Raw genomic sequence first — 14,720 nt, forward strand, 5'->3', positions numbered from 1 at the left:
TAGCTACCAGTATAGTGACGTACAGTATTGGACAACGGATATTTATAATTGGGGCATTTTCCGAAATAATAAATCCTATGACAGAATACTTGTTGGACATTACATAAGCACGTTATTATGGCGAAAACAGGGCATGTATAAGAGGGCATTAACAGATGCGAAGCTTGCAGATATTCAAACAAGAATGATTAACAGCCCAACGAAAACTTCACGTCGATTTGCTCAAGAGAGTGTCAATTTTTTGACCCATAAAGATGTGCTGTACCTCCCCCTTAATTCGAACTAACACTGGTACATAATAAACTGTTTTCAACAAGGAATCGATAGGAGAAAGATATTCGGACATGTAAATGTATTTATTTATTTAATTTTTCATATATAACAGCCTCAAATATGATAAAATATTTCATTTTTTACAATGCACTGTACCAATAGTAAAGAAAGATACAATGGAAATACAGAGTGGAAGGGAATTGTTTCACGATCACACGGCATAACAGAGAATGGTATTTGCAAGGCGCATGTGAAAAACATTTTTATTTTTCAGACATACTCTAGGCCAGGGATGGCAAACCTTTTCCTACTAGCGTGTCAATTAAGGTCTTATTATCATTTAGACTTTCACGGCCCGTGTAACTATTCATGAGTTCTATTTTTGGGCTTATGCCGTGTAAATAATTATAAAACACACTCAAACGTTTCAAAAGGAACCTTGCCTTTCTTCATCAGGAGACCAAAGAGAAGAGAAACGACGTATTGATGGTTGCTAGGAGAAAGCAACAAGGAAGCTACAAATGGTGCCCAAAGATGTAAAGGGGACGCCATTTTAGCCCAAGAGACAATGAATAGTGGCAGCAGAGCATTACTCTCTAATGGTTCTGATTATAGGTAGCCATGATTCACTGAGGTTGTAACCTGTATCGCGGTTGAAATTATCTGGATGTTTACGTATTTCAACCGCCTCCCTGATAATTCTTGGGCGATATTGCTTTATACGGGCAAGAACATCCACTTCTTGGAACAAGACATCATGACCAGGTGTTAGGGCATGGTCAGCAACAGCTGATTTATCAGGTTGGTTGAGTCTGATACATCTAGTATGTTCTTTGATGCGAGTACACACCGTTCTCGAAGTCTGCCCAATATAAACCTTGCCACAAGTACAGGGAACTCTGTAGATACCAGGTTGTTGTAATTTAGGCAAACTATCCTTAGTTGGTCGCAGGAGTTGTCTAATCTTAACTGATGTTCCAAAAACAGTTCGTACATGGTACCTGCGTAAGATTTTAGCAATACGATCCGTCGTGTTATGTATGTAAGGTAGGTAAGCAGTTCCTTTTACATCTTTTTTCTTAACAGACGTCCGATTATGTGCCGATTTCAGAACCCTTGAGATCAAAGCTCTGCTGTAACCGTTGCTCTCAAAGGTGGTTCTCAAGGTGTTAATTTCCTCTTGTAGATCTGACGCTTCACAAATCCTCCTGGCCCTGGTAGTCAGAGTTCTAAGGATACCATGTTTCTGGGCAGGGTGATGGTGAGAATCTGCGTGGAGATATCTATTGGTGTGTGTGGGCTTACGATACACGCTGTGTCCTAGAGATCCATCCTCTTTCTTGGTGACGAGAACATCCAAAAAAGGTATCTTGCCGTCAGATTCCATTTCCAAGGTGAAACAAATGGAAGGGTGCTGGCGATTAAGGTGATCCAGAAAGTGACCAAGATTGTCTTCACCTTCCGTCCATACGACGAACGTATCATCCATAAATCGCCACCAGATCTTCGGTTTGCAAGGTGCCGACGACAAAGCTTTCTCTTCGAAGTTTTCCATGAAGAAATTGGCCACAACAGGAGAGAGAGGACTTCCCATGGCCACACCATCTGTCTGTTCATAATATTTCCCATTCCATAGAAAGTAGGAGGAGGTCATGCAGTGATAGAAAAGCCTTGCGATCTCTTCAGTAAAGATATCATTAATGAGAGACATGACACCGTCAACAGGTACTCTCGTAAACAGAGACACCACGTCGAGACTCACCAAGATATCGCCTGGCTGAAGTGATATAGTTTTTAACTTCTCAATGAAGTGTGTGGAATCCTTAATATATGAAGGGGTGTTACCTAGGCGTGGTTGAAGAAGACTACCTAAATATTTCGAAAGGGCATATGTCGGGGAACCAATCGTACTGACAATAAGCCTAAGAGGAACACCCTCCTTATGTATTTTGGGAAGGCCATACAGTCTCGGAGGAATAGCATCCCCTGGAAGGAGACTCTTTGCTGTATCTTCTGGAATAGAAGATTGCTTGACCAATTTGACGGTCATATTTGAGTAGCGAGTTGTGGGATCACGACTGTTAATCCTGTATATAGGATCAGCTAACAAGGACGAGATCTTGTTGTCATATTCATCTTTATCCATCACCACCGTCGCGTTACCCTTGTCAGCGGGGAGAACGATTACATCAGAATTGTCCCTTAGATCTTTTAGCGCCCGGATTTCACCTTGTTTTAAGTTGGACTTAGGTGGATTAGCGGTCTTGAGAACTTTGGAACATTCTTGTCTAACTTCCTCAGCCTCTTCAGGTGTGAGGTTATGTACCGAGGATTCTATAGATGTAATAAGTTCCTCAATTGGAATTCTTCTAGGCGCTACAGCAAAGTTGAGACCTTTAGCGAGAACTGCCTTTTGGGTTTCATTCAAAGGCATACTGGATAAATTTACGACAACTTTGTTGGAATCGTGTCTAATGGTATGTGGTTTCTGCTTCTGACATAACCTTTCATATTTGGAAATATGCCTGCCCCTAACCTGATCAAATATGTTGTTGGCTTGCACTGCAGTAATACGGTCAAACACCTTCCATAATTCCTCATCTACGAAGTTTGAGAGGCGTAGATGCAGCTGTAGTAACTCCCTCGAGACTGAATCCAACCGCTTACGAGTCTGCTGTATCCTCTCTATCAGTAGCGCCTTGCTAGTACGACGATAGATTCTCATAGCTTTTGGTGTTCTGAAAGTATGCTTCAACATAACAAAATTTGGTAGTATATCATGGTCCCGGCATCTTAGGAGAAAAGTGAGAGAGGAAATAAGACACACCTTCTTGCGTCGTAATCTACTAAATTTAGACATCGATCGAAAAATATCCTCCCCATAGAGGTTTCTAATATTATCATTTAGACTTTCACGGCCCGTGTAACTATTCATGAGTTCTATTTTTGGGCTTATGCCGTGTAAATAATTATAAAACACACTCAACGTTTCAAAAGGAACCTTGCCTTTCTTCATCAGGAGACCAAAGAGAAGAGAAACGACGTATTGATGGTTGCTAGGAGAAAGCAACAAGGAAGCTACAAATGGTGCCCAAAGATGTAAAGGGGACGCCATTTTAGCCCAAGAGACAATGAATAGTGGCAGCAGAGCATTACTCTCTAATGGTTCTGATTATAGGTAGCCATGATTCACTGAGGTTGTAACCTGTATCGCGGTTGAAATTATCTGGATGTTTACGTATTTCAACCGCCTCCCTGATAATTCTTGGGCGATATTGCTTTATACGGGCAAGAACATCCACTTCTTGGAACAAGACATCATGGCCAGGTGTTAGGGCATGGTCAGCAACAGCTGATTTATCAGGTTGGTTGAGTCTGATACATCTAGTATGTTCTTTGATGCGAGTACACACCGTTCTCGAAGTCTGCCCAATATAAACCTTGCCACAAGTACAGGGAACTCTGTAGATACCAGGTTGTTGTAATTTAGGCAAACTATCCTTAGTTGGTCGCAGGAGTTGTCTAATCTTAACTGATGTTCCAAAAACAGTTCGTACATGGTACCTGCGTAAGATTTTAGCAATACGATCCGTCGTGTTATGTATGTAAGGTAGGTAAGCAGTTCCTTTTACATCTTTTTTCTTAACAGACGTCCGATTATGTGCCGATTTCAGAACCCTTGAGATCAAAGCTCTGCTGTAACCGTTGCTCTCAAAGGTGGTTCTCAAGGTGTTAATTTCCTCTTGTAGATCTGACGCTTCACAAATCCTCCTGGCCCTGGTAGTCAGAGTTCTAAGGATACCATGTTTCTGGGCAGGGTGATGGTGAGAATCTGCGTGGAGATATCTATTGGTGTGTGTGGGCTTACGATACACGCTGTGTCCTAGAGATCCATCCTCTTTCTTGGTGACGAGAACATCCAAAAAAGGTATCTTGCCGTCAGATTCCATTTCCAAGGTGAAACAAATGGAAGGGTGCTGGCGATTAAGGTGATCCAGAAAGTGACCAAGATTGTCTTCACCTTCCGTCCATACGACGAACGTATCATCCATAAATCGCCACCAGATCTTCGGTTTGCAAGGTGCCGACGACAAAGCTTTCTCTTCGAAGTTTTCCATGAAGAAATTGGCCACAACAGGAGAGAGAGGACTTCCCATGGCCACACCATCTGTCTGTTCATAATATTTCCCATTCCATAGAAAGTAGGAGGAGGTCATGCAGTGATAGAAAAGCCTTGCGATCTCTTCAGTAAAGATATCATTAATGAGAGACATGACACCGTCAACAGGTACTCTCGTAAACAGAGACACCACGTCGAGACTCACCAAGATATCGCCTGGCTGAAGTGATATAGTTTTTAACTTCTCAATGAAGTGTGTGGAATCCTTAATATATGAAGGGGTGTTACCTAGGCGTGGTTGAAGAAGACTACCTAAATATTTCGAAAGGGCATATGTCGGGGAACCAATCGTACTGACAATAAGCCTAAGAGGAACACCCTCCTTATGTATTTTGGGAAGGCCATACAGTCTCGGAGGAATAGCATCCCCTGGAAGGAGACTCTTTGCTGTATCTTCTGGAATAGAAGATTGCTTGACCAATTTGACGGTCATATTTGAGTAGCGAGTTGTGGGATCACGACTGTTAATCCTGTATATAGGATCAGCTAACAAGGACGAGATCTTGTTGTCATATTCATCTTTATCCATCACCACCGTCGCGTTACCCTTGTCAGCGGGGAGAACGATTACATCAGAATTGTCCCTTAGATCTTTTAGCGCCCGGATTTCACCTTGTTTTAAGTTGGACTTAGGTGGATTAGCGGTCTTGAGAACTTTGGAACATTCTTGTCTAACTTCCTCAGCCTCTTCAGGTGTGAGGTTATGTACCGAGGATTCTATAGATGTAATAAGTTCCTCAATTGGAATTCTTCTAGGCGCTACAGCAAAGTTGAGACCTTTAGCGAGAACTGCCTTTTGGGTTTCATTCAAAGGCATACTGGATAAATTTACGACAACTTTGTTGGAATCGTGTCTAATGGTATGTGGTTTCTGCTTCTGACATAACCTTTCATATTTGGAAATATGCCTGCCCCTAACCTGATCAAATATGTTGTTGGCTTGCACTGCAGTAATACGGTCAAACACCTTCCATAATTCCTCATCTACGAAGTTTGAGAGGCGTAGATGCAGCTGTAGTAACTCCCTCGAGACTGAATCCAACCGCTTACGAGTCTGCTGTATCCTCTCTATCAGTAGCGCCTTGCTAGTACGACGATAGATTCTCATAGCTTTTGGTGTTCTGAAAGTATGCTTCAACATAACAAAATTTGGTAGTATATCATGGTCCCGGCATCTTAGGAGAAAAGTGAGAGAGGAAATAAGACACACCTTCTTGCGTCGTAATCTACTAAATTTAGACATCGATCGAAAAATATCCTCCCCATAGAGGTTTCTAATATTATCATTTAGACTTTCACGGCCCGTGTAACTATTCATGAGTTCTATTTTTGGGCTTATGCCGTGTAAATAATTATAAAACACACTCAACGTTTCAAAAGGAACCTTGCCTTTCTTCATCAGGAGACCAAAGAGAAGAGAAACGACGTATTGATGGTTGCTAGGAGAAAGCAACAAGGAAGCTACAAATGGTGCCCAAAGATGTAAAGGGGACGCCATTTTAGCCCAAGAGACAATGAATAGTGGCAGCAGAGCATTACTCTCTAATGGTTCTGATTATAGGTAGCCATGATTCACTGAGGTTGTAACCTGTATCGCGGTTGAAATTATCTGGATGTTTACGTATTTCAACCGCCTCCCTGATAATTCTTGGGCGATATTGCTTTATACGGGCAAGAACATCCACTTCTTGGAACAAGACATCATGACCAGGTGTTAGGGCATGGTCAGCAACAGCTGATTTATCAGGTTGGTTGAGTCTGATACATCTAGTATGTTCTTTGATGCGAGTACACACCGTTCTCGAAGTCTGCCCAATATAAACCTTGCCACAAGTACAGGGAACTCTGTAGATACCAGGTTGTTGTAATTTAGGCAAACTATCCTTAGTTGGTCGCAGGAGTTGTCTAATCTTAACTGATGTTCCAAAAACAGTTCGTACATGGTACCTGCGTAAGATTTTAGCAATACGATCCGTCGTGTTATGTATGTAAGGTAGGTAAGCAGTTCCTTTTACATCTTTTTTCTTAACAGACGTCCGATTATGTGCCGATTTCAGAACCCTTGAGATCAAAGCTCTGCTGTAACCGTTGCTCTCAAAGGTGGTTCTCAAGGTGTTAATTTCCTCTTGTAGATCTGACGCTTCACAAATCCTCCTGGCCCTGGTAGTCAGAGTTCTAAGGATACCATGTTTCTGGGCAGGGTGATGGTGAGAATCTGCGTGGAGATATCTATTGGTGTGTGTGGGCTTACGATACACGCTGTGTCCTAGAGATCCATCCTCTTTCTTGGTGACGAGAACATCCAAAAAAGGTATCTTGCCGTCAGATTCCATTTCCAAGGTGAAACAAATGGAAGGGTGCTGGCGATTAAGGTGATCCAGAAAGTGACCAAGATTGTCTTCACCTTCCGTCCATACGACGAACGTATCATCCATAAATCGCCACCAGATCTTCGGTTTGCAAGGTGCCGACGACAAAGCTTTCTCTTCGAAGTTTTCCATGAAGAAATTGGCCACAACAGGAGAGAGAGGACTTCCCATGGCCACACCATCTGTCTGTTCATAATATTTCCCATTCCATAGAAAGTAGGAGGAGGTCATGCAGTGATAGAAAAGCCTTGCGATCTCTTCAGTAAAGATATCATTAATGAGAGACATGACACCGTCAACAGGTACTCTCGTAAACAGAGACACCACGTCGAGACTCACCAAGATATCGCCTGGCTGAAGTGATATAGTTTTTAACTTCTCAATGAAGTGTGTGGAATCCTTAATATATGAAGGGGTGTTACCTAGGCGTGGTTGAAGAAGACTACCTAAATATTTCGAAAGGGCATATGTCGGGGAACCAATCGTACTGACAATAGGCCTAAGAGGAACACCCTCCTTATGTATTTTGGGAAGGCCATACAGTCTCGGAGGAATAGCATCCCCTGGAAGGAGACTCTTTGCTGTATCTTCTGGAATAGAAGATTGCTTGACCAATTTGACGGTCATATTTGAGTAGCGAGTTGTGGGATCACGACTGTTAATCCTGTATATAGGATCAGCTAACAAGGACGAGATCTTAAGAAAAAAGATGTAAAAGGAACTGCTTACCTACCTTACATACATAACACGACGGGTCGTATTGCTAAAATCTTACGCAGGTACCATGTACGAACTGTTTTTGGAACATCAGTTAAGATTAGACAACTCCTGCGACCAACTAAGGATAGTTTGCCTAAATTACAACAACCTGGTATCTACAGAGTTCCCTGTACTTGTGGCAAGGTTTATATTGGGCAGACTTCGAGAACGGTGTGTACTCGCATCAAAGAACATACTAGATGTATCAGACTCAACCAACCTGATAAATCAGCTGTTGCTGACCATGCCCTAACACCTGGTCATGATGTCTTGTTCCAAGAAGTGGATGTTCTTGCCCGTATAAAGCAATATCGCCCAAGAATTATCAGGGAGGCGGTTGAAATACGTAAACATCCAGATAATTTCAACCGCGATACAGGTTACAACCTCAGTGAATCATGGCTACCTATAATCAGAACCATTAGAGAGTAATGCTCTGCTGCCACTATTCATTGTCTCTTGGGCTAAAATGGCGTCCCCTTTACATCTTTGGGCACCATTTGTAGCTTCCTTGTTGCTTTCTCCTAGCAACCATCAATACGTCGTTTCTCTTCTCTTTGGTCTCCTGATGAAGAAAGGCAAGGTTCCTTTTGAAACGTTGAGTGTGTTTTATAATTATTTACACGGCATAAGCCCAAAAATAGAACTCATGAATAGTTACACGGGCCGTGAAAGTCTAAATGATAATATTAGAAACCTCTATGGGGAGGATATTTTTCGATCGATGTCTAAATTTAGTAGATTACGACGCAAGAAGGTGTGTCTTATTTCCTCTCTCACTTTTCTCCTAAGATGCCGGGACCATGATATACTACCAAATTTTGTTATGTTGAAGCATACTTTCAGAACACCAAAAGCTATGAGAATCTATCGTCGTACTAGCAAGGCGCTACTGATAGAGAGGATACAGCAGACTCGTAAGCGGTTGGATTCAGTCTCGAGGGAGTTACTACAGCTGCATCTACGCCTCTCAAACTTCGTAGATGAGGAATTATGGAAGGTGTTTGACCGTATTACTGCAGTGCAAGCCAACAACATATTTGATCAGGTTAGGGGCAGGCATATTTCCAAATATGAAAGGTTATGTCAGAAGCAGAAACCACATACCATTAGACACGATTCCAACAAAGTTGTCGTAAATTTATCCAGTATGCCTTTGAATGAAACCCAAAAGGCAGTTCTCGCTAAAGGTCTCAACTTTGCTGTAGCGCCTAGAAGAATTCCAATTGAGGAACTTATTACATCTATAGAATCCTCGGTACATAACCTCACACCTGAAGAGGCTGAGGAAGTTAGACAAGAATGTTCCAAAGTTCTCAAGACCGCTAATCCACCTAAGTCCAACTTAAAACAAGGTGAAATCCGGGCGCTAAAAGATCTAAGGGACAATTCTGATGTAATCGTTCTCCCCGCTGACAAGGGTAACGCGACGGTGGTGATGGATAAAGATGAATATGACAACAAGATCTCGTCCTTGTTAGCTGATCCTATATACAGGATTAACAGTCGTGATCCCACAACTCGCTACTCAAATATGACCGTCAAATTGGTCAAGCAATCTTCTATTCCAGAAGATACAGCAAAGAGTCTCCTTCCAGGGGATGCTATTCCTCCGAGACTGTATGGCCTTCCCAAAATACATAAGGAGGGTGTTCCTCTTAGGCCTATTGTCAGTACGATTGGTTCCCCGACATATGCCCTTTCGAAATATTTAGGTAGTCTTCTTCAACCACGCCTAGGTAACACCCCTTCATATATTAAGGATTCCACACACTTCATTGAGAAGTTAAAAACTATATCACTTCAGCCAGGCGATATCTTGGTGAGTCTCGACGTGGTGTCTCTGTTTACGAGAGTACCTGTTGACGGTGTCATGTCTCTCATTAATGATATCTTTACTGAAGAGATCGCAAGGCTTTTCTATCACTGCATGACCTCCTCCTACTTTCTATGGAATGGGAAATATTATGAACAGACAGATGGTGTGGCCATGGGAAGTCCTCTCTCTCCTGTTGTGGCCAATTTCTTCATGGAAAACTTCGAAGAGAAAGCTTTGTCGTCGGCACCTTGCAAACCGAAGATCTGGTGGCGATTTATGGATGATACGTTCGTCGTATGGACGGAAGGTGAAGACAATCTTGGTCACTTTCTGGATCACCTTAATCGCCAGCACCCTTCCATTTGTTTCACCTTGGAAATGGAATCTGACGGCAAGATACCTTTTTTGGATGTTCTCGTCACCAAGAAAGAGGATGGATCTCTAGGACACAGCGTGTATCGTAAGCCCACACACACCAATAGATATCTCCACGCAGATTCTCACCATCACCCTGCCCAGAAACATGGTATCCTTAGAACTCTGACTACCAGGGCCAGGAGGATTTGTGAAGCGTCAGATCTACAAGAGGAAATTAACACCTTGAGAACCACCTTTGAGAGCAACGGTTACAGCAGAGCTTTGATCTCAAGGGTTCTGAAATCGGCACATAATCGGACGTCTGTTAAGAAAAAAGATGTAAAAGGAACTGCTTACCTACCTTACATACATAACACGACGGATCGTATTGCTAAAATCTTACGCAGGTACCATGTACGAACTGTTTTTGGAACATCAGTTAAGATTAGACAACTCCTGCGACCAACTAAGGATAGTTTGCCTAAATTACAACAACCTGGTATCTACAGAGTTCCCTGTACTTGTGGCAAGGTTTATATTGGGCAGACTTCGAGAACGGTGTGTACTCGCATCAAAGAACATACTAGATGTATCAGACTCAACCAACCTGATAAATCAGCTGTTGCTGACCATGCCCTAACACCTGGTCATGATGTCTTGTTCCAAGAAGTGGATGTTCTTGCCCGTATAAAGCAATATCGCCCAAGAATTATCAGGGAGGCGGTTGAAATACGTAAACATCCAGATAATTTCAACCGCGATACAGGTTACAACCTCAGTGAATCATGGCTACCTATAATCAGAACCATTAGAGAGTAATGCTCTGCTGCCACTATTCATTGTCTCTTGGGCTAAAATGGCGTCCCCTTTACATCTTTGGGCACCATTTGTAGCTTCCTTGTTGCTTTCTCCTAGCAACCATCAATACGTCGTTTCTCTTCTCTTTGGTCTCCTGATGAAGAAAGGCAAGGTTCCTTTTGAAACGTTGAGTGTGTTTTATAATTATTTACACGGCATAAGCCCAAAAATAGAACTCATGAATAGTTACACGGGCCGTGAAAGTCTAAATGATAATATTAGAAACCTCTATGGGGAGGATATTTTTCGATCGATGTCTAAATTTAGTAGATTACGACGCAAGAAGGTGTGTCTTATTTCCTCTCTCACTTTTCTCCTAAGATGCCGGGACCATGATATACTACCAAATTTTGTTATGTTGAAGCATACTTTCAGAACACCAAAAGCTATGAGAATCTATCGTCGTACTAGCAAGGCGCTACTGATAGAGAGGATACAGCAGACTCGTAAGCGGTTGGATTCAGTCTCGAGGGAGTTACTACAGCTGCATCTACGCCTCTCAAACTTCGTAGATGAGGAATTATGGAAGGTGTTTGACCGTATTACTGCAGTGCAAGCCAACAACATATTTGATCAGGTTAGGGGCAGGCATATTTCCAAATATGAAAGGTTATGTCAGAAGCAGAAACCACATACCATTAGACACGATTCCAACAAAGTTGTCGTAAATTTATCCAGTATGCCTTTGAATGAAACCCAAAAGGCAGTTCTCGCTAAAGGTCTCAACTTTGCTGTAGCGCCTAGAAGAATTCCAATTGAGGAACTTATTACATCTATAGAATCCTCGGTACATAACCTCACACCTGAAGAGGCTGAGGAAGTTAGACAAGAATGTTCCAAAGTTCTCAAGACCGCTAATCCACCTAAGTCCAACTTAAAACAAGGTGAAATCCGGGCGCTAAAAGATCTAAGGGACAATTCTGATGTAATCGTTCTCCCCGCTGACAAGGGTAACGCGACGGTGGTGATGGATAAAGATGAATATGACAACAAGATCTCGTCCTTGTTAGCTGATCCTATATACAGGATTAACAGTCGTGATCCCACAACTCGCTACTCAAATATGACCGTCAAATTGGTCAAGCAATCTTCTATTCCAGAAGATACAGCAAAGAGTCTCCTTCCAGGGGATGCTATTCCTCCGAGACTGTATGGCCTTCCCAAAATACATAAGGAGGGTGTTCCTCTTAGGCCTATTGTCAGTACGATTGGTTCCCCGACATATGCCCTTTCGAAATATTTAGGTAGTCTTCTTCAACCACGCCTAGGTAACACCCCTTCATATATTAAGGATTCCACACACTTCATTGAGAAGTTAAAAACTATATCACTTCAGCCAGGCGATATCTTGGTGAGTCTCGACGTGGTGTCTCTGTTTACGAGAGTACCTGTTGACGGTGTCATGTCTCTCATTAATGATATCTTTACTGAAGAGATCGCAAGGCTTTTCTATCACTGCATGACCTCCTCCTACTTTCTATGGAATGGGAAATATTATGAACAGACAGATGGTGTGGCCATGGGAAGTCCTCTCTCTCCTGTTGTGGCCAATTTCTTCATGGAAAACTTCGAAGAGAAAGCTTTGTCGTCGGCACCTTGCAAACCGAAGATCTGGTGGCGATTTATGGATGATACGTTCGTCGTATGGACGGAAGGTGAAGACAATCTTGGTCACTTTCTGGATCACCTTAATCGCCAGCACCCTTCCATTTGTTTCACCTTGGAAATGGAATCTGACGGCAAGATACCTTTTTTGGATGTTCTCGTCACCAAGAAAGAGGATGGATCTCTAGGACACAGCGTGTATCGTAAGCCCACACACACCAATAGATATCTCCACGCAGATTCTCACCATCACCCTGCCCAGAAACATGGTATCCTTAGAACTCTGACTACCAGGGCCAGGAGGATTTGTGAAGCGTCAGATCTACAAGAGGAAATTAACACCTTGAGAACCACCTTTGAGAGCAACGGTTACAGCAGAGCTTTGATCTCAAGGGTTCTGAAATCGGCACATAATCGGACGTCTGTTAAGAAAAAAGATGTAAAAGGAACTGCTTACCTACCTTACATACATAACACGACGGATCGTATTGCTAAAATCTTACGCAGGTACCATGTACGAACTGTTTTTGGAACATCAGTTAAGATTAGACAACTCCTGCGACCAACTAAGGATAGTTTGCCTAAATTACAACAACCTGGTATCTACAGAGTTCCCTGTACTTGTGGCAAGGTTTATATTGGGCAGACTTCGAGAACGGTGTGTACTCGCATCAAAGAACATACTAGATGTATCAGACTCAACCAACCTGATAAATCAGCTGTTGCTGACCATGCCCTAACACCTGGTCATGATGTCTTGTTCCAAGAAGTGGATGTTCTTGCCCGTATAAAGCAATATCGCCCAAGAATTATCAGGGAGGCGGTTGAAATACGTAAACATCCAGATAATTTCAACCGCGATACAGGTTACAACCTCAGTGAATCATGGCTACCTATAATCAGAACCATTAGAGAGTAATGCTCTGCTGCCACTATTCATTGTCTCTTGGGCTAAAATGGCGTCCCCTTTACATCTTTGGGCACCATTTGTAGCTTCCTTGTTGCTTTCTCCTAGCAACCATCAATACGTCGTTTCTCTTCTCTTTGGTCTCCTGATGAAGAAAGGCAAGGTTCCTTTTGAAACGTTGAGTGTGTTTTATAATTATTTACACGGCATAAGCCCAAAAATAGAACTCATGAATAGTTACACGGGCCGTGAAAGTCTAAATGATAATATTAGAAACCTCTATGGGGAGGATATTTTTCGATCGATGTCTAAATTTAGTAGATTACGACGCAAGAAGGTGTGTCTTATTTCCTCTCTCACTTTTCTCCTAAGATGCCGGGACCATGATATACTACCAAATTTTGTTATGTTGAAGCATACTTTCAGAACACCAAAAGCTATGAGAATCTATCGTCGTACTAGCAAGGCGCTACTGATAGAGAGGATACAGCAGACTCGTAAGCGGTTGGATTCAGTCTCGAGGGAGTTACTACAGCTGCATCTACGCCTCTCAAACTTCGTAGATGAGGAATTATGGAAGGTGTTTGACCGTATTACTGCAGTGCAAGCCAACAACATATTTGATCAGGTTAGGGGCAGGCATATTTCCAAATATGAAAGGTTATGTCAGAAGCAGAAACCACATACCATTAGACACGATTCCAACAAAGTTGTCGTAAATTTATCCAGTATGCCTTTGAATGAAACCCAAAAGGCAGTTCTCGCTAAAGGTCTCAACTTTGCTGTAGCGCCTAGAAGAATTCCAATTGAGGAACTTATTACATCTATAGAATCCTCGGTACATAACCTCACACCTGAAGAGGCTGAGGAAGTTAGACAAGAATGTTCCAAAGTTCTCAAGACCGCTAATCCACCTAAGTCCAACTTAAAACAAGGTGAAATCCGGGCGCTAAAAGATCTAAGGGACAATTCTGATGTAATCGTTCTCCCCGCTGACAAGGGTAACGCGACGGTGGTGATGGATAAAGATGAATATGACAACAAGATCTCGTCCTTGTTAGCTGATCCTATATACAGGATTAACAGTCGTGATCCCACAACTCGCTACTCAAATATGACCGTCAAATTGGTCAAGCAATCTTCTATTCCAGAAGATACAGCAAAGAGTCTCCTTCCAGGGGATGCTATTCCTCCGAGACTGTATGGCCTTCCCAAAATACATAAGGAGGGTGTTCCTCTTAGGCCTATTGTCAGTACGATTGGTTCCCCGACATATGCCCTTTCGAAATATTTAGGTAGTCTTCTTCAACCACGCCTAGGTAACACCCCTTCATATATTAAGGATTCCACACACTTCATTGAGAAGTTAAAAACTATATCACTTCAGCCAGGCGATATCTTGGTGAGTCTCGACGTGGTGTCTCTGTTTACGAGAGTACCTGTTGACGGTGTCATGTCTCTCATTAATGATATCTTTACTGAAGAGATCGCAAGGCTTTTCTATCACTGCATGACCTCCTCCTACTTTCTATGGAATGGGAAATATTATGAACAGACAGATGGTGTGGCCATGGGAAGTCCTCTCTCTCCTGT

Source organism: Anabrus simplex, chromosome 7 (assembly GCF_040414725.1).
Source record: "Anabrus simplex isolate iqAnaSimp1 chromosome 7, ASM4041472v1, whole genome shotgun sequence".
Taxonomy (NCBI): Eukaryota; Metazoa; Arthropoda; class Insecta; order Orthoptera; family Tettigoniidae; genus Anabrus; species Anabrus simplex.